Source organism: Dermacentor silvarum, chromosome 4 (genome assembly GCF_013339745.2).
Source record: "Dermacentor silvarum isolate Dsil-2018 chromosome 4, BIME_Dsil_1.4, whole genome shotgun sequence".
NCBI classification, from domain to species: Eukaryota; Metazoa; Arthropoda; class Arachnida; order Ixodida; family Ixodidae; genus Dermacentor; species Dermacentor silvarum.
In genome coordinates this window covers 65,673,618-65,699,416 of record NC_051157.2, presented here as the reverse complement: position 1 = coordinate 65,699,416, position 25,799 = coordinate 65,673,618, and the positions used below count along the sequence as shown (strand labels likewise).

At 45.6% G+C, this 25,799-nt stretch overlaps 4 non-coding genes across 4 annotated transcripts; all 4 read right to left on the bottom strand.

Moving 5' to 3' along the window:
- Positions 1–10,778: 10,778 nt before the first annotated feature.
- On the bottom strand, positions 10,779–10,851 carry Trnav-aac (transfer RNA valine (anticodon AAC)). Its single transcript has one exon. It is a non-coding gene; the product is annotated as a tRNA-Val (tRNA).
- An 8,271-nt stretch (positions 10,852–19,122) lies between these two features.
- On the bottom strand, positions 19,123–19,195 carry Trnav-uac (transfer RNA valine (anticodon UAC)). Its single transcript has one exon. It is a non-coding gene; the product is annotated as a tRNA-Val (tRNA).
- Positions 19,196–20,091: 896 nt separating this feature from the next.
- Positions 20,092–20,164, bottom strand: Trnav-aac (transfer RNA valine (anticodon AAC)). Its single transcript has one exon. It is a non-coding gene; the product is annotated as a tRNA-Val (tRNA).
- A 618-nt stretch (positions 20,165–20,782) lies between these two features.
- Positions 20,783–20,855, bottom strand: Trnav-aac (transfer RNA valine (anticodon AAC)). Its single transcript has one exon. It is a non-coding gene; the product is annotated as a tRNA-Val (tRNA).
- Between the last annotated feature and the right edge of the window lie 4,944 nt (positions 20,856–25,799).

Sequence of the window (25,799 nt, the reverse complement as noted above, 5' to 3'; positions counted from 1 at the left end):
ATTTCATTGTAGCTTTGTGAAGTCGGAGCGCATCACCGAGCAATACTATAGGGCAGCCGTCGTGGGAAAGTTATCCGTCATGGCCAGACGGCAATTGATAAGTTACCGTTGACCTAAGACTTCTACGACGGGACCAAAATCGGCGAGTTATGCGGCTATACAGAACAGCCATTGAAAATGTTTGTTTGTTTGTTGAATGTTTGTATTGTTTTTGTTGAAATTGTGTGTATTTGTCCGTTTTCCTTTTATTATTTCGATAAGTATAAATTGTGTTTAATTCATCGGGCTATGCTTGCGCCATGCTAATTGGTCAGGTGATCAACTGCACGAAGGCGACCTGCAGTGAAGTTTCGCTTGCTCTTGCAATTTTGTTTCGAGACCTTCATCGGCCAAGCAACGAACACGCACGCACGCACGCACGCACGCACGCACGCACGCACGCACCACGCACGCACGCACGCACGCACGCACACACACACGCATACACACAAAGTAAAATAGTAAGCTCAGTAAATCCTCAAAATATAGGAGAGGGGTGAGAGAGTGGGCAGTGCGTAGATACAGGTGTGTGTGTGTGTGTGTGTGTGTGTGTTATGCGAGAGGGAAAAGAGAGGGGCATGGCAGTCGGCTGGTCGGGCCCAGCCCTGAAGAGCACCGCTCTCATCCACACTAGACTAGCTGGACAATCGCCCGCTCACAGAAAGCAAAATTCTTGGACACTGGCCTACACGGACATCACCGCGAGCTGCTATATAGGGTGCCCCAGCTATCGTTAGCCAGACTGTTCAACGAAATTCGCGCGACGGAAGGAGTCACGTTTGCTCTCCGCCGTGCGTTTGCTCCCCGTGAAAGCGCGCGTCCCTCGCGCGCTTTCAGTCGCACATACAGCATACGGCGCGCGGCGACGATTTCGTCGCCGTGGGGCTCTATACGGAACTTCACGGCTATGGCGACGATAAATCCGCTTGGAGTGTCCATATAATTGCTATCGCAAAAGAATAGGGGCAAGTTCACACTAAGTGGTGCGAAGACTGGGAAAACTGTGAAGCTGGTGGCCCTTCCCTATAGGTTTAACTTTGCTTAACTTGGTTTGGTTTGGCTGATTCTACGCCAAACTTAGAGGACCCCGAGTATCGGGGTCGGCGCGCAGTCCTGTAAAGGCCACTTTATAGTCCGATGTAAGTAACGCGTGAGCGCGCTCGGCACAGGGACGCCACGCCAGCGAAAGCGCACCGCGAGGCGTGGCCGACGTATCCGGCGTTCGTCGGCGAGCCCCGGCTGCAGCCGGCGTCGAGATGCGACATGCTGCATTTCGCGCCGGCCTCGTCACCCAGAATGGACGGCATCCGCACCTCGTCGAGCAAGATGGGCTGATGGATACTGGTGGCGGCACATGCAGCGAGTTCGCAGTTTCGTATCATCCTGAAACTCCTAATTTCGTACAAAATGTGCATGCATCTAGGCGGCACGGCGCGGCGCACACGTTGGACTATAGAGGGGTCGGTTTTTGCGCCCTCCATAATCACGGCTATCCACCAGCCCATCTTGCTCGACGAAACGTGGATGCGGTTCATTCTGGGTGAAGAGGCCGGCGCGAAATGCACCATGTCGCATCTCGACGCCGGCTACAGCCGGGGCACACCGACGAACGCCGGATACGTCGGCTGCGCCTCGCGCTGTGGCGAGGGTAACCTGGGAGAGGGTGGAAACCTCGCTGAGCGATGACGTCACGTGCATCGCCTAACGACGCCTCGCACCAGCTGTGGGAGGCGTTGCTAGGCAATGCGCTGTGACGTCATCGCCAGGCGCAGTTTTTAGCTCGCACTACGTGGCCTAACCAAGAGCTTAAACACCTCCGCTGTTAAAAAAGATTATGAAAGAACATGGTGCAAGATACAATCGTAAGACCTGCAGCGTTCAGTCGCCAGACCAGTGGCAACCAAACACCGTAGGTTTTAAAATTGTATCTTGCACAATGATTTTTAAATCGTCTTCTTTTTTTTTTTCGTTCAGCAGCTTGGCTAACGTTGGCTGGGGACACACGGTATCAAGGCGCTGCTGCGTTATTAAGGAGATACCGTATTGTGCGACAAATTGGTACGGCGCACTGTGTGACATTGTACGTCTCAGTGGGACATTGACAAAGGTCCACTGAGACACAAACAAACAGATAGTTATCTTGTTCATTCTTGCTTTATTTTTCTCATCCTTCAGAGTCCGCTCCCGAACAGATATCCTCTGGCTAACCTCCCTGTATTTCTTTTACTTATATATATATATATATATATATATATATATATATATATATATATATATATATATAAACAAAGGTCCGTGGCCTGAAAATGAACTCTTATTTAGATTTTAACCGTTTCAGCCGCTTAATTATTTATGCGAATGGCTTCTCTTCCTTCCCAAGCCCTCGCCAAAATATCGAGCGAAAAGTATCCTTCCCTTCATACTGCCTGGAGATGGTGGCCCGGTACACAGCCCAGTATTACTTTTCTCTGTCAAACCATCGCGCGTGCCCCACAGTGGAAACGCGCACTGGTTTCATAACGTACGTGGCATCGAGATCGACGCGGTGCCAACAAACTCCCGATTCCCAGAACCGCCGCTCTTCAAGGGACCTTGGCTCGTCCATTCAAGATCGGCGTGGTTTTTGGCTGCATCAGGCAGCGCCAGACATTTCACAATCACTATTTGGGATCTCTGTTCTTGTCTATATTTCCTTGGCTGTCTTGAAACTGATATTGCGATCCAGTGATGTCTATCGGAGCGAGGCTGATCTCGTCGTGAACGAACTTGACGCCGTGCCAGGCCATAATCGCCTCGTGTCGGTTTTTTGTGGGCCACGTTTCTCTCAGCTGTAATATGGTTTGCGTTACGCGCTGTAAAGCGCAGCCATAGAACAGGGGGAGGAAAGGCCAAGTTGCACAGCAGTTTGCGCCCATGAGGAGATGATATGTGTGCCTGTGTCTGTGTGCCTTGCACACAAGGTCGACCTCGCTCAGCTTACACGGGTAAAAAAAAATTGCATTCGAAGAGAGGGGGTGCGTCTATGCAGAGAGATGGAAACGGCGTGGAGCCCTGCCAAAAAAGCCCGGAAACGCTGAGAACACTCATACACAAATCAAAAGAAAGCAAATATGCAGACCCCAAGCACAGTGGGAATCGATGTAAGTGAAGCTTTGTGTGCCGGTTCTGCTCATTGACGGTATTTGGCGGTGATTTTGACGGCATACGACAGTCATGATGTGGTGTGAAATGTTATACCTTGCGCGCACCATTTGGCGTTCGTCTACGTAGTACCACGGGCGCTGTGTGGTTATACTCAGGGCGCACAGCGAGACGTACTTACTCGAGGCGTTGGTGTGTGCCATTGTGCGTAGCCTGCGAGAGCGTTAGCACTGTCAACCCGTCACACGGCGCATCGCATCGTGGTTGAGAGAGAGAGAGAGAGAAATCTTTTTATTGAAGCCTTAGGAGAAATAGCTGCTGCCACGTCCTGTGCCCGACGGACCAGCGCCCGCTGGCCACCCGGGATTCTGTCACGCGGCGCATCCTCCCATTGTTGCAGGGTAGGGACAACGTGGCTAAAGTGTTGATGATGCTTGACAACCACCTGCGTATTCTCGTTTTGACGCCGCGGTGCTTTAATGCGGCTTTGCGTCTGCACGCCCTGCGTCAGTTTCCGGCATGGACAAACTTGCAAGGTGTTTATTTTTCAGAAATAGCAGAAACGTGCCTTGAGTTATTATTATTATTATTATTATTATTATTATTATTATTATTATTATTATTATTATTATTATTATTATTATTATTATTATTATTATTATTATTAGTGAGGTTACCGTGAAGGAGTTTGAAGAGAAACAGAAGAACAGAAGGTCAGCGTGATTACGTCGGTAGCGAAGTAAGGGCAATGACAACAATCCAACAGTGCTAGTACAAGGTCCAGAAAAAAAATTTTAAGCATATATAATCACCGCTTTGCAAACCTGGACATTGGACCTTGTACTATCAATGTTGAATTGATGTCATTGCTCTTACTTCGCTACCGACGTGAATCGCGCTGACCTTCTGCTTCTTTTCAAGCTCCTTCACGGTAACTTCCCCATCTTTCATTCCCCCTCACCCCGCTCCCATGTGTAGGGTAGCAAACCGGTTGTCCTGAACTGGTTAACCTCCCTGCCTTTCCTTCTCCACTCTTTCCTTCCTTCCTTGCTTCACGGTAACTTCACGTGTCCCGAACTCCTCAGCTGTATCATGTTTCGTATTCCCAGCAAGATCACCAAAGAACGGAGACCTTTCCATGTTCCTGCCTGTCATCACGAACACTCAACCGTCCACAGAATACAGAGTCTTTATAATGCTTACTTTCATGATATTGATATCTTTCATAAGTCGTTGTCATCGTTCTTTTCCGAGCTTTGCCTTCTTGTGTTACATTTTCACGCATTGTTCAAGTGCCCTTCTCCTCCTTTTTCTTTTGTATTTACTTCGCACTTTGTTGTAGGTGCTATCTTCTTTTCACAATTTTTATTTTTATTCATTTAATTTTTGATGATATTCCCCTGCAGTGTTTTTGGTTTTGGTTTTTAATGTATGCGTGCGCCAGCGCTCAGACCTTAGGTTTGTTTCTGGGCACGTTAAATAACATGATTGATTATGTTATATTATTATACAGTTTGTTCGCAAGTGTCACGATGTCTTATAGAAGTAGCGTTTATTTTATCAAATACACCCCAGTTTGCTTTCTAACAACGCCTTTCTCTTCCCGTATCCTTCTATGGATCCACGAGCGAAGAGTCGTTATTCCCCCTTTCGGTCGTGGCGTTCGGTTTACGCCATTATCTGTCTCTGCCTACCATTCTATCTCCCCTCTGGGCTGTTGCGCGTGAGTATACAATGGCAACCGCTGCAGATTCTGCAATACTTTTGCGAGGGCTCATGCGGGGGCTCACAGCCTTCCAGAGGGCATGGTGGCAACAACCAGGGAGGTCGAGAGGGCATTGTTGCGACGCCACCTAAATTCGTGCGCAAGGTGTCATAGACAGCTCTCCCACGCCCCTGCCATGTACACGTTCTCAACCATCCCCCGACGCGGCGTGCAAGACGGCAAGAGCAGCAGCAGCAGCTGCGGAAGAGTCGAAGGAAGAGGAAACGAAAGCATCGCTTTAAAGGACAACGAAACTAAGATACGTACATTGCGCAGGACGTCTCGGTCGTGGTTTTCACTGTCCGCAGGGCACGCGGTCAACTGTACGGACAAGGCGATTGCAGGCCATTTATGCATGCCCATAAATGACCACGAAAAGGTATGCAAAAAGTGTCGCGAAGAATGCCGGTGGACCCATACGGAAATGCCCGAATCTGGGTTAGGTTTCATAAAGCATTTGGTAAGCTAAAGTGGTTCGTCTGAACAAGCGCCAGATAATTTTTTTTAGAGTGAACGCTCACGGTCTATTACAAAAAGCACAAAGGAACGAGGAGGCCTCGCGTATTACATCTCAGAGGCGGAGCTCAACTGCAGTGGAAGCATTCCGTACATTTTGTTCCCGCCAGCGCCTGTAATGCTTCCTCTTTAGGTCTATATACCATCCCGGCCAGTTATCTGCGCCAGTCCACCACCACAGAGTACAAATCACACATGCCGCAGTGGTTGCTAAAGAAAACTAGAGCGCAGGAACAACGAGACACAAATATGGTGACAAAAATTGTCCACAAGGTAGCGTAGATTATTAATAATGTAGGTGAATAGCCGACCACTTTTAGAGAGCTATTCGCTTTGTTAAAGGAATGAGGTGCTTCGAGGCAAGTATTTGTTGCATTGGGGATATTTAGGTAGCGTTCGTTGCGGCATTGCGCAATTCCGTAGTGAACAGAATCGTTCACTAGTGCATCTCTAACGGTGCCCGAGTAGCCCCTTGCATCCGCCACAGAGGGAGAGGGTGCGGCGGGAGAAGAGGACTGTCCTTCTCGAGCGCTCCACCATAGCATATAGACCTCCACACACTACGAAGATTTCGTGCGGCAGCGCATGACAGCAGGCCCGTCCACGTCGGACCACTGCCCGACTGTAGTCGAGTCCGACTGTGGGTAGGTATAGCTGTTGGCTTACATGCACAACTCTCTTTGAAAGAAATGTTTATTGACAAATATGCACAAAAGATTACGATAAGGGCACATGATTTCGTGCACATATAATACAATGTACAAACTATTTAACCGGCACGATGAAGGTACGAACTTCAAGGGAATTATTGTACAGCCACGACCGTGGTACAGCTAAAGCGATAATGAAAAACTGTAAGTACGGGCGATGTTACGAAGGTATGTATTCAACGAAGCAAATGGTTTTCTTCGGGCGGTCGCAGCCTGTTGCGCTGCTAGCCATGGCCGCAGCCACCTAAACAGAAAACATACGGTGTCTCCTACCAGAATCGGGGAAATTCGAGGTCGGCCAAGAAACAGCTCAGTGGCCACCCTTATCGTTCATTATGTTACTATGTTACGCTCACGCCTCATAATAAGAACTGATTTTGGCACGTAAAACCCCAGAAAGAAGAAGAAGTATGGTACGTTTACTATATATATGTGAGGTTCTTGTGATTAGGGACCTCATTCAATATAGATGAACGGTGTCTGCCTAAGGTATGCGTTTATTGGGCGAGTTTCTGCATGTTCATTTTAACTTGCAGCCGTCTTCACCGTTCCTTTTCTTGTTCTCTCCTTGAGTGCACTTCCACTGATTTCCTTGTAACGACTGCAGTGACGTTCTCTCATACTGCGCAGCGTTGTACTGATCGGGCAAATATAAACAATTGACGTCCCCAGGCGTGGTGGCTTGCATATGTTCTCACGTATACGCCTTTCGCTCTGCTCGAACTATAAAGAAACTGCCACGATACCCTTATGAATTAAGTTTCCTATCAATATAAAACCCGCCTCGGGCGTACGATATGACCCCGTCCGTGCACGCACGTGACGGTGCTTTTGTGGCTGCGGGAAACACGAATGCAGGTACACAGGCCCAGATGAGGATGCACAGTGTGTACGAGAACACCTTCATTGAAAGTACCGTGCCCCCTGATGAGGTGATTAGGACCCAAATGAAATAAAATTAAATAATAAATAAATTCCGAGGTTTTACGTGCCAAAACCACGATTTCATTATGAGGCACGCCGTACTGAGGGACTCCGGATTCATTTTGACCACCTAGGTGTTCTCTAGCGTGCCCCCAATGCATGGTACACGAACGTTTTGGCATTTCGCCCCCATCGGAATGCAGCATCCGCGGCCAGAATGAAACCGCGACCTTTTGCTCAGCAGCCACTGAGCATAGCCTCCTATATTATAGGAGGCTATGCACTGAGCCAATAATGGGTGTGCTGACGACCCATTCTGAAACACTTTACTGAGTCACTATATGTGGCGTGTTGTTAAAATTGAACAAATTCTAACCATATATAACCTGGATGTGAATGAGTTACATACCTACATTGTGAAGTTTCTGTATATTGTTGACCAAGGCAGTAAAGACAAAAATGTATTTTGTTCCGTTTTGGGGGTCATCATGAGGCGTGCCCACGTAGCATAAGTTTAGGCTCCTCCTTCATTATCGGGTTTTATACTTTTTGGAAATTCGAGAGGTCAAAATCGGGTGATATTTTTTAAAGAGTGGAACCGGGCAGAAATCGGCTTTAATTCTTGTCTGGCAAGAACACCGGTGAGAAATCGAGGGTTTTGTTGTTTGGTAGCCCATAGCTCGCGATTGTTCTTGCAAATTTTATAAGCAATTAAAACAAGTAATAACCTCTCTTAGGACACAATCTTTCTATTTAAACAAACTAGCTATTATACATGATCATGTAATGGCAAATAGAGGTGCTCGAAAAGCATGCGTCGAACTCATCTATTCATATCCGTCCTTGACAGGCATTTAATAATATATTCCAAAGAAAAAGAACATTAACAAAAACATCAAATAGAGGCGGGTATGGCAATCCCTCCTTCATCTTGTTCTCCGATTTTTTTTTAAGAAAGGAACAAAGTACAAAAAGAAGTGCACACGAGCATGCTTCGCTTGAGGTATGGTGCTTTCCATTATATTACGCGGTCTTATAATTGTTGGCGAACATTATCATGTACGTTGGAAACATTTCTGTATCCATCCTAGACATATGGCGCCTTTAGTCCTTGTCTGCTGCAACACAATTATTGGAATACCAACTGTAGTCGAACCAGTCACCTTTATTTAACCGTAACGTAGTTGGGTAAACATCTTCTCAACGTCACAGCTACCGTTAGCAATGTAGATCAACGTCAGCGCTGAGTTAATGAACTTTTCAGTGCATCACCAACCTTTACATGTATGCGACCTGCGGGAAATACGATACAATGGGCTACGGTCGTATTCACCTAAACGCGGCCACTAAAAACGCTTAAGCTATTTTCGCTTAAGCTGTTAGACAAAAACATGGCATAAACCATACTTATATATTTATATTATTAATAATATATATTCGTGGCCACTTGCTCGCAAAAACTGTCCAGCGTTGATAAGTTTTGTAACACCTTCATTTATTATTATCCTTCACGAAAGGGCGAACTTCGGGGAGAAATCGAGCTTATCTCGATTTTCATAAGTCTGGTTCGGGGTACGAAAATCGGAATATATCGGGTTTTACTCGAAAGCGAAGTCAGCAGTGGTGGTCGCAGGTGTATACAGCTGAAACGCGAACGTCTTGCTAGCCCTCCGGCTAAAGGACTTTGCGCAAGGTGTAGGCGAGGCGGCGACGTCGCCGGTGGTTACTTTCCTTCAAAACATGCAAAGCGGGCTCATGTTTGCAAAGCACTTCGTCATCGCCGACACCTTGGCAGCGGCCGGTTTCACCTTAGCCCGTTCCCGGTGACCTGTGACGCCGATCCTTCTGAATTGCGTCCGTGTGTACGGAACGCCATCATTTCTGAAGCCAAAATACTTAAGAGATCTAGAATAAAAATAGGTAGAGAGAGAGAGAGAGAGAGAGAGAGAAAAACCTGCGGCTTATCGCGATCGCCTTGACGGTTCACGTGGCGCGGACGCAGACACTGCCAACACTGGGTTAAATCGATGCCAGGAAGGCGACGATCCTTATCAGTCCCGGGCCGAACGCGCTGGCCAATCTGGCGTGGCTACGAAAAGCAGTATCTGGTGCTGCCATCGCTTCAAAGCACCCGCCCCGTGTGCGGCTGTTTGGCAACGGAGCGCCCGCGCTGCCCGCGAGTTTGAAGGCTGCGGCATTGCGTATTACGGCATAGACCTCAGCCGATCGGAAGTTCAGGAGGACGCGATACCCTTCCTGTTGCTGATGTTTTTCGCAGACGGGCTGAGGACAAACAAACGGCTTTATCCGTGCCGTTATCCTCGGTCACTGGTAATCCCTGTAATATCGCTCACATTAAGTGCTCTTCTTTTTCTGCATATGCAAGCGACGACCTATATGTTGTTACGGGGTCGCTGTTCCAATCTTGGTCTTACACTTCATCTTTCTCACAGCTCCCTTCTTAAGGTCTTAGTGCTTAAACCTTACATTATATTATCATCGACGCCTCCAACAGAGCGCGTTTGTGTTCTTTAGCCCACCAGGGTCAATTGATCTTGACTTCTCGCGCCTTGCCTTATATAGCTTCCCTTCTCTGTTAATTACGTGCCTAAACTATATCGTTCTTCTATATTGAAATTTGGCCACAACATTTATTACTTCGACCTATCGCTGGTTGTACTTGGCCACATCGTTGCTTCATCAGTGACATCGCGTGCGTAATCATTGGCACGTCGTTATATAAATATAAATTAAAACTTAATTCAAAGTTCAACAACATTTACGGGTGCCGTAAGTTCTTTCGTTTTTGGAACTCAAAATCAGGTTGCCAAGCCAAGCTCGGTTGCGGGCATTAAAGGTTACAAATAAGCCAAATGCGGTTTAGTGATATGCGTAAACAACACTGGCACTTTACATTTGGCTTAACGACACGGAACTATCAGCCCAACAGGCGAAGTGCCAGGAATAGTGGACCTGACGATGCAGCTGCTGACAAAGCTGAAAAGCTTTATTTTTTTCTCTCTCTCTCTCCTTTCGCATCCCTTTACCCCTCCCCCGGTACAGGGTAGCCAACCGGAGATAACCTCTGGTTTACCTCCCTGTCTTTCCTTTACCTTTTTTTTTTCTCTCTCTCTTGTCATCAGCGTTGTGAAAGTTATACCGAAATCAAATACTTTAATTTCGTTTGGCATGGTGGAACAACGCTCTCGAACAACGCGTTAAAAGGGGTAAAAGTCAGAATACAAGAAAATAAGAGAGATGCCTTCTTGTTACTGAGCAAGACAAATTATCTCCTTTGAGATATCAATGAAGGAAATGCTTTATAGGTTCTGTACTTCTTAGCAGGGATTCCTGCACTGCTTTATGATTCTTTTAAAGCTCGTAGCGCTTGCAGAGAACAAGCTTTGTTCATGCAAAATCATCGGAGAAGCGGATTCAGGCATATTTTGAATTTTCTAGAGAACCACTCTAGTTAGCAAGTGATGACCGAACTTTTCGCACGTTTCTTAGTGCAATTTTGCCCCTTCCTTCGTGCAGGATAACCAACCGAGCTCAGCATAGTCGAAGCCTTTTGCTTATCCCTTCTCTCTCTTTCGGCTTAACTATCAGTGATGAACTTAATACGCTGATTTCATGGTCTACAAAAAGTACCAAGTAGTCTTTGTTAAAAAAAATAAAAAACTTGTGCCTGCCAGGGATCGAACCTGGGACCTTCCGCGTGTTAGGCGGATGTGATAACCACTACACCACAAGCACAGCTGTCGGTGTCGTTTCGATGACAACAATTGCTGACGGCGCTCCGAAGTGGTGGCCTCGTTTTCCAACCGGTTGTGCCCTCTCAGACCACGTTCCTTGCAGCGCGCAGCGGTTTATAGCGGATCATTTGGAAAGCCAGCGCCCTCTGCCCACAGAACTTGGCACCAGCGCAAAATGGACACGCTAGGCAGTCCTGCAAACGGCCTGTGGGGGAATCCCCTTGGCGTTTTTGCTCTATAGGCCGTGTTTCTCGTTCTTTTGATTTGTATATATTGCTGTCGCGACTTCACGCTTGTGGGACATGAGCGAATGGCGCGCTGAACTCATGCAGCACAGCCCTGTCGTTACCGCATCTCACGCAGTACACGCGGCCGGCGGCCGGAAAACACATTCAGTGCAATATGTGACTTTCATAGGTACGCATGTCACAACCGTGCCTAAATTTTCTCAACTGCACAAATTATCTTCAACGCACGTCGCGTCGTCTTCGTCGTCATAACTCGAGCTCGGCGAGAATACCGCGGTTCCTTATCAAACGAATGAACGAATGAACTAACGAGCAAACGAACCAACAAACAAAATAACAAAAATTTTCTTTAGCCATTTTCAACTTGTCGTCGTCGTAGATGTTATCTGTAATCTTTTACATATAGTCAGAAGCTGTTGAGTGCCATAAATAATTTAACGTATTAGCTTTTCAGCAGCCAGTATCAGTTTCGTTTCGCAGCAGGACGCTGTGTTGTGACGTTAGGACACAGTATGTGATCACATGAGAGTAGTACATTGCAATGTTTTGACACTCCCTCCGGCTCTCTCGGTCACCTCGTGTGATGCTACTCGTTGTGAGGTCCAATGTAGCAGCACATCGGATTATGAGTGAGCTGGAGCGAAAGTCATCTACTGCATCATGACGTCACTACATAGTAGAAATGAAAACGAAACTGTCTGTAGAGAAGCTATTGTATTGTTACGGGTATATTTACAAGATGCATTTACAGATAGAGAATGTTCGCGGAGACGGAAGAGAGCCCAGCCAGGCTGTGTCGATGTTTCGTCGTCTTCAGAACCACCCTTGTTCTTTTCTTCGCCTCACCGTAACACGACCCCAGCGGAAAAAGCACCGTCACGGTGAGTAAAACGGGACCGTCAGGAAGAGCGTCGTAAGGCTTTATCCGTGTGACGCGAACGACGTCAGGTGAGGTTATGCCAGATGACATGGTAGAGCTGACGGGGACGATCTCATAGGTGTCATCGGTCACTTGACGCAGGACACGATAAGGGCTCTTGTAACAAGGAAGGCGTTTTTCCGAGAGCCCCACTTGACGGGAAGGGAACCTGAGTAGCACAAGGGAACCTGGTGAAAAGTGTACGTCATGGTGCCGCTGACTGTAAACGCGTTTTTGATTTTCTTGGGATGTCAATAGACGAGTACGGTCAAGTTGCCTCGCGTGGTCAGCATGGGCAATGGCGTCGCGGGCATACTCGCTGCTCGAGGCACTAGCAGAGGAAAGTGAAGCGTCCTAAGGCAATGCATGGTCACGACCGAACTACAGGTAAAACGGCGAATGACCGGTAGTTTCGTGGCGTGAAGAAAAAATAAATAAAATAAATGCGACGTAGGTTAGTGCAATGTCCCATTCACTGTGGTCTGGCCAATGGTACCTAGAGAGCATGCCAGTGATGGTCCTGTTCAATCACTCAGTCAGGCCATTGGTCTGAGGATGGTATGAGGTAGTGAGCTTGTGCTTGGTAGAGCAAGACTGCAAGATCTCGGTGATGACTTGTGAGAGGAAGGTACGACCACGGCCCGTGAGTAGCTGTCGTGGAGCACCGTGCACTAAAATGATGTCGCAGAGGAGGAAATCCGTGACGTCAGTTGCACAGCTGGTCGGAAGCGCTCCGGTAATGGCCTAGCGTGTCGCGTAATCAGTAGCCACAGTGATCCACCTGTTGCCGGACCTGGACTTGCGGAAAGAACCGAGATCGAAACCCACTCGAAAGAAGGGCTCAATTGGGATGTCGAGGGGTGGAAGATGCCCGGCAGGGAGCGTCGTTGGTTTTTGCCGATGCTGACAGGGCTCGCACGCAGCAACGCGTCGCCGTACAGAGCGAAAAGGTTGGGCCAACAGAAGCGACGGCGGACACGGTCGTAGGTGCGAGTGACACCAAGACGGCCCGCAAATGGTGTGTCATGAAACTCACAGAGAACGGCTGAGCGGTGATGTCGAGGGACGACACAGAGAAGGGAAGGACCGCCGATGTGAAAATTACGGTGGTACAAAACGCCGTCCTGAAGGACGAACCACAGTATATATGGAAGGGTCAGTAGGCGCAGATTCAACTCGCTCAATGAGGGTCTGCAAGGTAGCGTCACTGCGTTGCTCATTGGCCATGTCCAAAAGTTGGGAGATGGAGAGAACGCAGGCGAAAACGTCCGTGTCGTCGTCATCGGGCGTGTCTACGGGGTAACGGGACAAGCAGTCGGCGTTGGTGGGCTGGCGCCCAGATTTGTTGACCACCGAATAGGATTGCTCCTGCAGCCGCAAAGCCCATCGGCCAAGCCTCCCTGTGGGGTCTTTTAGGGAGAAAGCCAGCAGAGAGCTTAATGGTTGGTAACAATACAAAATGACCGTTCATATAGGTAGCGACGGAATTTCTCAACCGCCCAGACAAGAGCCAGCAGACATTCTCTTTCAGTAATGGAATAGTTTCGCTAAGAAGGTGACGAAAGGCGGCTAGCGTACGCAATACCATGGTCATGACCACGTTGAACTTGCGCCGCGACAGCGCCAATTCCGTGGCCACTTGCATCGGTGCGCACTTGTGTAGGGGCTGAAGCATCTAAGTGGCCAAGGATAGGTGGGGTGGTGAGTAATGTAGGGAGACGAGAGAAGGCGGCAGCTGGGAAGGAGGCCCATGCGAAAGGTAGACCTTTTTTTGAGGAGGTCTGTGAGATGCCGTGCTATGGTGGCAAAATCTTTAACAAAGCGGCGGAAGTAAGAGCAAAGGCCTTCGAAGCTGCGGACATATTTTGCTGAGTGAGGCACAGGAAAGTCCTTGACCGCGCGAATTTTACCCGGGTCAGGTCGGATTCCAGAAGCGTCAACGAGATGTCCAAGCACAGTTATCTGACGGTGGCCAAAATGTAAAATTTTTTTCGAGTTGAGTTGCAGGCCAGCCTTGCGAAAAATACCAAGAATGGCTGAGAGTCGCTCAAGGTGTGCGCCGAACGTCATCCAGGCATCAAAGACACGTCGACTAGTTTAAACAGTTGAAGTAAAGAGATATTATTTATTTAGGCCATTCTGGAGGCTTGACAGTATTTTCTCTGCTGTTGAAGGTCCGGTAACGTACTGGGATCTTCGTTTAAAGCTACAAAAGATGACTCGAAAATGTTGTGTCAGTACCCCTTAAGCGCGCCGACATCTTAGTAATGGCGCATTATACTCCGCGGCTCCTTTTATTTACTTAACTTTCTATAATATAGCCATTTGGCATGTACATGTGGTATGTGCCACTAGGTGTGTGCCTATAAGTGTGTGTGTGCTATAAGGTGTGTGCCTAATCCTCCAGAATAGGTATGTACTACTCAAGGATATACGACTGCCTCTGTGAGACAAGAGTTGTAGAAGCCTTAAATGTATAAGTACCGGCATGACACAATAGATGTAGAAGATGTGACCTTTGCGGTGCATAAACATAACCATTGCATGAGATTACAAGTTGCATAGGACGAAAGTAAACAAAATTGTATGCATTGGCGTTAGTTGTAAAGCAGTTATTTCGCCGCTCCACTGAAGCTTCGCTTCGGATAGACTCCGACATGCGAGTTGTATCTGCACATTTGTTTTTTTGTTTTCTTTATTTGCGGTTCTGACCATCTCGAGCTCTCGAACACGACAATATATTGAGTTTACTTTGGCTGCTCTTCAACCTGGACTCGGCCCACAGCGTCATGACCACTTAACAAGAGAGGCACGAGCACGCGTACTCTCTCACCGTGCGATGCTTTTGGCGTGCTGCCCAAACGTCTCGACGAGAGCTTACTTCCGCAGGGCTATTTTGTTCCACTCACGGTATTCCTCTCTATCTCACATCTCTCCTACGTGGTGCCTCCCAGTGCACGTTTCGCTGGCTCCTAGAGCTAAAACTGAATGCCGCTGGAAGTACCATACAAAAAGGAAATAAATTACTAGGGGACCTTAATTATGCTACAACTAAGACGAATTGAAGGCGAAAGCACGAGCGCCGCTAACTCAGTGATACGACAGCCACTTTCTTTTTTTGCTGAGTCATCATCACTCTGAAACCACAATTTAGTCATTTTTGCAAGTCATCATGTTTTTTTTTTGCAAGTCCTCCTTCCTATGATTCACCCACACGAACCATGACTCAGCACTCTTTTTTTTTTTGCTGAGTCACTCTCACTTGGACCCTCAAATATCTCATGTATTTTTGCAAGTCACTTCCCCACTCCATAACCCCTTGATTCACTCTTAAGCCAGACTTGATTCATTCTTGATTCACCCTATCACTGTTTGGTTCACCTTCATTCACTCTATCCCCCCTCTCGGTTTTACTTCCATCACACTGCTCTATTACTCAAAATTTCCAATTTTCTTCACTCTTGGTTCACATTCATTCACTCGTAATTCACTCACGTACTCTTCATTATCTTAACTCAATCTATGTCATCATTACCTTTCGTTTGACTCCTATCACCCAACTAAACCCCTTTAAGTTACCATCAATTCACTCTTAATTCACCTCATTCACCTCTCCATTTACCCTATTTTATCATTATCATTACCATCATTACCCATTACTATAATTGATTCTCGGTTTTCAGCCACTTTTCGGGGTTTCCAACCGGTTATTCCGCTTTGTCATGCTAATTATCATAATTAATTTAATGACTATTATAATCATTCACCGATATTTATATTGCACATGTAATTACTTATGGATTGATATGTTATTTGTAATGATCTTATTGAGTTATCAATTTTTTGTACATATTTTGTGCTGATGTTTTGTACGAATTTTGGCTCCACTTTTTCAAGGTCACCTCAAAACGACATATAAGGCTTTCAGTTAAAAAAAAGAAAAGAAAAGAACGGAGCAAAAAGAAAACATGCCTTTGCTGGCGTTGCGAGCACCGACGACATCTCTCTAATACGTGATTGAAGGGTGCTAAACACGACGACGACACAAGCACACGCCCATAACGGTTGTCGACGCCGTCGGCGTTTTGCCCGCGTTCGCACCGAACGTGCGCAAAGTGGAACGGGAACCGGAAGTGGAACCGGAAGTGGAACCGGAACCGGAACGCCATCTAGTGAACACTTCATAAAACTGCAGGTGGCTACATACTACTACTACTACTACTACTGCTACTACTACTACTACTACTACTACTACTACTACTACTACTACTACTACAGAGGAGGGAACGACCCACACCCTAAGGAGCTTCGCCCCTAAAACTGGCGACGCTCTCACGCAACGGTTGGCGGTGGCGAGTGTGGCGTCTACGTTACTTTCCAATGAATATGCAATCAAACTAGTAGATTAAAGTTCTGATTCAGCAGGCCTCGCGCTACAACGCTGCTCTACGTCAAACGTGTAGTTTAACTCACTTGCACGTAACTAGGAATTGTCAGCAGACTGATTACTGTGAAAATGCCTTACGCATATCTATACATTTACTTTCAGTACTATCGAAGTTTCGCAAGTTGTTTTCGGTTGACTAAAGAAGGTGAATTTTGAACCATACTTTCACGACGCGGTAACAAGGCACACGTAGAGCTGGGAAGTGAAGTGCTTACTGAGTGGATTTGTGGTCCACCAAAGGACGGCGCATCTTGAGGCTTAATTATATGCTTTTGTACACTGTAAAATTATTTGCACACTTTTATGAATGATCTCACACCATTCTAATAGTTTTGGGTTTAAGGGTTGGAGTTATAGACCGATTTGCACCCTTATTCACTTTTATGGGTGGACATTATTTTACAATGTACAGCACTCAGGAAGGACAGTGCTCCTCATCTCCCGCCACCCTCTCTTCCTGCGGCGGCTGCGGTACAGGAGGATATTGAAATCACCATGCACACCGGTGCTCACGGCGTCACGCCGCTGAAGACAAGTGCAATAATGATGAATAGAATTATACGCATATGTATAGCCACCTATACTACCGCAGTCAGGGCTGCAAATTATCGAAGATACATGTCCCTTAGCTACTATCTTAAAATACTCTATAGGGGTATCTTGTACCTGTATCTTGATACATTCGGCAGGACGTCTATCAGTGTCTGTGTTTCAGATACCTCTTATAAGGTATTTCCATATTACAATAGACGACACCTTCTTATAAGGTGTCGTGTATTGTAATATGCAAGATACATGTATCGCGAAAATAACGCAAATTTCTAGAGTCTCTAAGGCTAGCAACTAACGGCAGCTAAAGTTTATTCTTAAAGGCAGAACTTTTAAGCTCACTCACATTCATATTAGCCAAACACGATTAACAAAAAAGATCTGTTGCTGTGCCTGCGCAAGTATTAAATAATGAACTTATCACTAAATTGATTTTAATTAGTACTGTTCTTGCAACTGCATGCAGGATAAACATCAGCTCTCATGCACAACCGTTTGTTAGAAACTTTGTGCTTAAAAACAGTTTAGGGAAATACGGACTCTAAATGTGTTGTGAAATGCATTTCTGTTGAAGCTAAGTTCCATATACTGCACCTCGCACAATGCATAAACATATTGCCTGAAACAGTAATGCATTTCGCTGCAGATTTTGAGTACTTCAATTGCACTTTACGAATGCTGATACAGTCACTGCTACATACTCGCTCATACGCTCCGCAAGGAAAATTGACGCCGCAAATACCGGCGTTTAAAATAAAGCAACGTTTTATTGGACTGCTCGCTGCGGTCACACGGTCGCCGCTGTGGCACCGTGCGCGCCAGCATGCTGCTTGAAATCATATGACATAAATGATTTACACTTGTTGCCAGATTACTCTGAGGACCTGCACCAGATTGATCAGCATATCACCAAAGAAATAGATGCCATGAGGTTGAAGAAAATGGCTGCCATTACAATTAGTTAGCAGCGTGAGAAGGTGTATAAGGTAATGTGAAGCCCATTTAGGCTATGACATTTCTGTAGTAAATATATAAGACTTTAGTTGTATCGTTTTTTATTCTCCAGAGCTTTTGATTTTATTCTTTCATGTAAGATATATTTGCATAGTTGACTTCATCTCCATCGCTTCTATTCAGTAGATGGTTCTCCATCTTCCACTCTCAGATGAACGCACTTTTCTCGGCCTCTTCCTACGATAGTAACAGTAGTATTTACTCGTTATGTTTGTGGCACACTTTGACAGTTTCTACATTATGACTCAAGGTTTTTCGAAACTTGAGAACTTTTCTCTCGACATTTCTATCTGAAGAACTGAGCATGGCTAATGATGACCAGCTGGTTACATTAGATGGGACATTATGCGATGTTACGTGGTCTTCATATGATCTAAATGATCGCATTAGCATGAGGTCAGCTACCAGCCGTGGCAGCGCAGTGGCTTTGACGTAGCGCTGCTAAGCCTGAGGGCGCGGGATCAAATGCCGCCCATGACAGTAACATTCCGATCAGGGCGAAATGCAAAAACGCCCGTGTACCAGTGCATTGGGTGCGCGTTAAGGTAACACAGCTGGTCAAAATTAATCAGCAGAATCCCATTATGGCGTGCCTCATAATATCATGGTGTTGGCTCGTAAAACCCCCGGAATAAAAGAAAAATGGATGAGGTCAGCTAGCGCAGGACAGGGATAATGGAGATAAGAAAGATAAGATGTGCCGTTATGACTCGATATTCCACTGATAGACCGTACGTGTTATGCTCTTTGGTGTTGTTGTGCCCCGGCCTCCGAGTATTTCTCTAAATGCCATATAGTCCCGCGAAAGACAACACATCACATTGCGATAGTGTTCAATTGCAACATCTGTTTCAATGTAGTTACACGCTAGAATTTGAAAATTAAAATGCCAAACTACGAGGCTTTTTTTACGTATCCTAGAGAGAATTCTAAGATTGGCCAAGGTTACAAATAGACCAAACCGTTTTATGCATTAGCTCATGGACAGTAAGTGAAGACGGGCCCTCCTACAATTTCTACAACATATGCAAATATGCTGTACGGCAAGATGAAAAAAAAAAGCTGATTAAAAAATTAATATGCAAAAAGAATGTTTGTGCCTGCCAGGGATCGAACCTGGGACCTTCCGCGTGTAAAGCGGATGTGATAACCACTACACCACAAGCACAGCTGTGCGGCACGTATTTCAATAGAGTTCTGAAGCTTCGCGAGGTCTGCGAACATTGGTGAGGGCAATATGCTATCTGATTATGATTGGTAGATGTTTCAAAGCTCATTGTTGCATTCCACCGCCTGTTCGGGTGCTGTTATGTGCTGTTATAACGCAACATTTTGAAATTAAAACTCTCAAAACGTAGTATGACTGCAAGGGATACATCTCGAATTATTCAGTTGGGGGGGAATCATCGATATTTCTACATAAAGAAAGCAAATGAAGCTGCCTTCGAGGTTCTAATTAATAAAATTGGACGAACAAATCGGAAAATCCCGGGGATCTAACCTGGAACCTTCCACGTTTCAGGCGGATGTGATTACCACTACACCACAAGCAAGGACGGACACACTCGTTTCCTTCAAGAGCCCCAAGAGCAACTGAAACCTACAGCAGTGGCTTATGACCCTTTTTTGCAGCTTACTTGATGTCGGAACCACTGAAGTGTCACGAAGTTAGTAACCACCTTCGGCACTCTGATAGTGGTACAGGGATTTAGTGTCGTGAAATAAACACACTAGACGGTAAGCTTCTTCACGCATATGTGGGGCCATTTCGCCGGAATAATCAGGTAGTGCAAATGTATGTATATATATATATATATATATATATATATATATATATATATATTATTTATTTCCTTACTTCTGAGATTTATTCGCAACACAAATACCATTGGCTAATACAAATGCGTAGTGCATGGCTCGGATATAATTTGCACCACCAATGATTCTTTAGCGAGTGCCCCCAAACCAAATTACAGGAGCGTTGTTGGCACTCCGAGAAATCATAAACATACTTTGCGTCATTTTGCCTGCAATAAAAAAAAGGCTGCATTAGTAAAACAAATATGTGCCTGCCAGGGATCGAACCTGGGACCTTCCGCGTGTTAGGCGGATGTGATAACCACTACACCACAAGCACAGCTGTCCACCACCTTCGCGGTAAATTAAGCCGTCGACGCTGACATCTCTCTTAAGGTATGTACAGATGCATGCAGAACAATCACCTTTTTTTCTTCTTTTTTTTGTCTCATTGAACCGTATAAGAGCACTGACATAGACCTGAAGCTCATAAGGCAAGGAAAGCATCAGTAGAATTATAACTGTGTACCAGTTTCAAATGCCAGAGCCTGAATGGCTCCCAAGAGCTGAAGCGTCGTCAAACATTCGCGAATATTAACGGGATAGTGCAAAGCCAGTTCCGGGAGACCGATCCCTCGAATGTATCCTCTTCTCACTACACCACAGGCACATTTGTTGGAACACATATATTTTAACCGAACCATTAACGCTGAACCGCATGGCGCCAGTCAGTATTTGCGGTCAGGTTATATATTCTCATATAAAGGATACTGTTCCACTTACGCAGTTGTTCTTTAATGATCTATCGAATTGCTGTTACTAGGTAGGCTAACCGAATCTTTGAAGATTAATGCTGTTGCACATTATTGGTTGGCCTTGTTACTGCAACGACTTGGAAGAGGGCTTGCGCATTGTTTTTAATTAAAAAAACATACACTTTTTAAAGAGAAAAAAAAACTGTGCCTGCCAGGGATCGAACCTGGGACCTTCCGCGTGTTAGGCGGATGTGATAACCACTACACCACAAGCACAACTGGGGAGCCGCTGTGCATATAAAGACCGCTACGCTATCCACCCTCTGTCGATGGCGACCTACTTTTCAGACCGGTCGCGTCGCTTCCAGCCGCGTTTATTACTGTCCACGCGGGTGTGCAGGGTGGATTGTTTGTAGCGCTCGCATTCCGTGAAGATCGATCGATGCGCTCTAGCGCAGCTGGATAAGCTAGAGTGGTCAAAAAGTGAAATTTTTACTTGGTGATTCCAAGTTGAAAGGAAAGATTCTAACAGCTATTGTGCATTTTTTTTTTGCAGTGAAATGCCGGCCGCTTGTGTGGTCAGTTTTGTTCTTGGCAATGACACTACCTCTGATAAAGTGAACTTACCGAAATGTTATTTGACGTTGACTACCTTTTATTTTTCTACCGTTTTCTAACCCGCCGTGGTTGCTTGGAGGCTATGCTTTTGAGCTGCTAAGCATGATTTCGTGGGATCAAATCCGGGCCACGGCGGCCGCATTTTGATGGGGGCGAAATGCGAAAGCACGCGTTTACTTAGATTCAGGTGCACGTAAAAAAAACCTGGGTGGTCCAAATTACTCCGGAGTCGGGGCACTATGGCGTGCCTCATAATCAGATCGTGGTTTTGGCACGTAAAACCTTATAATTTTTACAGCGAAGCTCTAAATGCCTAGGCTGAAACACCCGTGGTTCGACCACAAAAACCCTCCAGCTGAAATAAACCCATGAAAAACTCGCGTCTCGTTTACTTGGTATATACCAAAATCAGCGTGGAAGGGTACGAATGTGTGACTAACATGACTGATAGGTCATGACATCAATAACATCACATGCTCGTCAGTTACGTCACGATTAAAGATAATAAAATCAAGTGTGGTGCATACCCGCACTGGATATGCGGGTATTAGCCAGGGATAGGCGGGTAGGAGCCAGGGACCAGAAAGATAGAAAGAAGGAAGGAAAGAAAGAAATCACATGTGGCTCATACCGGGGCCACACATTATCCAGCTTCGCTGGTTTACCATCTGTATGAGCTAGGTGCATGGGTGGTGAAATTTTTAAAAATTGTTTTCTATTAGATATTGCACAGGTACTCATTGAGTGCTGGTGAAATCATGATTCACTGTCGGACAGAAATGGGAGGGGGGTGAGATGGGCGAACGCAGACGAGACAAATATGAACGGGAAGGCCTCTCCTGAGTAATTTATTCGAGGTGCGATGTGACATCGTGGATAGCCAGTTGATGTATTCTTTTATTATTGAAACGAAAATAAAAGAGAGCGATTTTGTTAGTGGTGAGAAATGCTGTTTTTCACATACATTTAACAATACTTAGAAAATTTTGTATGACGAGACGCAGCGTCACAAGTCCGAAATGCTTGACTGCAGATAAAACATTCATCCTATCAGAGTGAGTGACTCTCGTGAGTGCCATATGTGCAGTGAGCAACTTTAAAACACGTTATATACTTAGTTATTCCCCTTTAGCGTTCCATTAAGCCCTTGTGGTGCCAAAGTGTTTGCGGGTATTCTGCTTTAAGGGCATTCTGTAAAACGTGCTGTAGAGTAGAAGCAAAATTTGCTGAAGTATATTTTGAGGATTAGCACTGTTTCTTAAACCAAGTGTCTCGACTCGCTTCTAAGCCCCCGCGACGTAGATTGCAATTTGTGAAGTTGCCAGCGTGCAGCATGCCACTGTGGGACGTGCCGAAGCTGATAGTAGATTATCGCTCCGGTCGGCTAGAAGAATAAAAAAAAATGATAAAACGGCTGCTTATGCCCATGCTCTATAAGCGGAGAGGCCGCAGTCCTGAACAGCACTTTGCATATTTAGCTGTTGAATGAAGGGGGCGCGTATCATGCACTTTGGAAGCGGGTGTGAAAATGCACCGGATAAATTAACCGTATTTCATTATCCCCATCAGTAACGCAATATTAACCAGATTATAAGATTCCCACCTTTAGCGGAAACGCAAATGCAAATGAATAGCTTTAGATTTTTGAAATCCTATTTGCTTATAATATGACCCGTTATTACGTATGTGATGTCTACACTGTTAAGATGGTTTCCACGTTGTTATCGCTTCCCCTGCAAGTTTCTATTTAGAATTTTGTTAAAATATGGGGTTTAACGTCCCGAACATTCGCAGCGGGTTATTGACGCCTTAGGGGAGGGCTGTGAAATAATTGTGATCACATGGGGTTCTTTAACCTGCACCCAAAGCATGGTACGCGATAGTTTTTGCAATCAGCCTCATCGGAACCGAACCCGGGACCTGGTGCTCAGAAGATGGACTGAAATGAACCAGACATGAACTATACCAGAATACCAAATTGGAAGTAATAACAAAGCTTTTCTGTGTTATTCTGTCTTGTTTTCTTCACCAATGCTGCGTGCCAAGATGATAACCACAATTTACTGTTGTACTAAACAACAGCCAGTGCTCTTCGTATTCCGGCCACTTGGCAGTTTCTGCTGTGGTAGTCCCTGCCATCATACCAACTGTTGACTTCTTGCTTCGTGTGTGTTTGTTTTACCATTACTATTTTTTTTTCTTTTTGTAATAAAGCTAACTTGTTGGCGTTAATAAATTCGTCTATTTATTTGGTTTAAGCCAATTATGCCAAGTTGCATAGGCAGGGGTAGTGGCTTCGATATTGTTTTGTATATGCTCCACAATATTTTCTTTCTTTCTTTACTCCCTTTATCTTGAGTTTCATTCTATATTGTGTAGTATATTTTCTCTCGTATCAAAATGTGTTTCTCTGGCCCTTTACTTTATATTGAAGCAATAAAATGTTTCACAACTAGCTACGTTCTTCGGCTCTCGCAATGCAAATTGCCTTGTGTAAAGATGTTTCGGTTGAGTACTGAGGTTCTCTTAACCCAGCTTAGTCCCATAGCTCCCACCATAACATCCTTCCTTGACAGACAACGGGATCCCACAGCGCATTTTCACATCTTTTTGTAGACATGTTGTGGCTCATTCTTGTTGCTGGAGGGCAAGCCCGCACAAACAGTTAATACATTCCTCCTTGCACGCAGCAGACCTTCATTGGTCGTACTCATAATGATGTCCAGCTAAATATGTGAAGACCATGACCCGTGTAGCAGTCGGGCACGCTACTCGAGGTGTTGGGTGAAAGATACGTTCCGCACAGTTATCAAACACACAGAGGGCCCATACATTCACAGACTTGTCCACGCTCTCAACCTGCTCATAAAGTCTCACTAAAGTCCATAGTCGTGCATTTGCTGCAGGCGGGATAAGGCAGAGAGAGACCTGCATGCAAGCAGGCTCGGGTTCATGGCCGGCCGTGTGAGATGCATAGTGCATTATGTTTCTTGCTAAGAAAGTTTTCCGAGACCGTCTAAGAGGCTCGAGAAGGAAGGTGGTTGGCAACTTACGAGCAACCGGTACAGTTACATGTGGATCCGATGGATGGCAGGAGCGTTTGTCAGCGCTTAAGGTACAAGTGTATGGCGTACAATGTATACGTGCTATATTCCAAAATACTATGACGATAGTGGTGCTGTGTTTAAATCAGCTGCAAAACGTTTACACGAGCCTTAGAGAAAGATCGATAGTGACCCCCTAGTACATAAGCGGCCTTCTCTGCTCATATTATTTAACATTTTTTCTTTTATATGTATCCGTGGCTATCGACCCAATTGTATTTGTTGATGTTATTTCTTTCGCCCTTACAATGTTTCTATAACGAAGGCTCGGACGTGTGGACCTTATGGTCATAGATGTCTCATAATGTTCCGTATTGATGTGTGAGAACGGTCCCTGTTACTCAACATCGTACTATTGACCAAAAAAGTTTACGGACCACGGGATCTCAGAAAACGCTAAATATCTAAGCAGCCTTTAAAAGTAGTCAGTAAAACCGTACATCACAATGTTGTTCGCATATACCAGTAGAGGCGGGAAATGGGAATACCAGGCTGCGTTTCGAAGCTGCGGTGATATTCAGCTTTTTGTCAGCTCCCTTGGTCTGTAAACTTTTTCGGTCGATAGTACATTACGGCATATTATGCTACATTCAGAAAAAGACATTCTAGAGTTTTACCTGCCAAAACGACTACCTGATTATGAGGCGTGTCATAGTGGGGGACTGTGGAATAACTTTGACCACCTGGGGTTCTTTAATGTGCACCAAATGCATAGTATATGGACCTTCGAAATCACAACTGTTTGGTCTAAAGTATTTAACCAGACTAGCACGCACTCTTCTTTTTCAATCCAGTTGAACACCGGACAATCTCCAGTAAACACACGAATGTGACATCCCGTCATCCACCATTCCCTTACCCCTCCCCCCACATTTTTACAGTTTAGGCAGCATTTTATTTTAGGGTAACTTTTATTGCTCATAGTGCCTTAGCTCATATATAGGTGAGATGGAGTAGCAGATGGTACGTGCTTCCGGCCTCTCCACCTCATCGACCTGCCCAAAGTAAATTTGGAGCTGCGGCCAGAACGAAGCTTCCTTGTTTGGTGACTACATTCACTACATTTAGCATTTAGTAATAAAAAAAAGCTTAATTGTGCGCAAGCGCACTTGGCGTTCCACATTGACTAGTGTTGGCACAACATCTCTTTGAATTTTGTCTCCAAGTGGGCGCTGGAAGCTGGTGGTGGCATAACTGTATGCCGAGAACTATACTGAAAATTTAAACCTCATCACATACATACCTTAAGAGCCCAGTACCTTAAGAGAACAGAGTGCTTAAATTTATTTTTAATGGGAGCCAAACTTATTACTTGGCACATATTGCGAATTGAAGTTCCAAGTTTGAAATTCTCATTTCCAATCTTGCTTTTCTCTTCTGTGCAGATTTTGCTTGCCTGTGTCTACAAGAACCTTCACAGGCCACCTGCTACAGCAAGCTTTTGACGGCGGCTAGTGCACTCGTACGAACGTTGGCCTGCTCTGGCTGCGGCAACAAT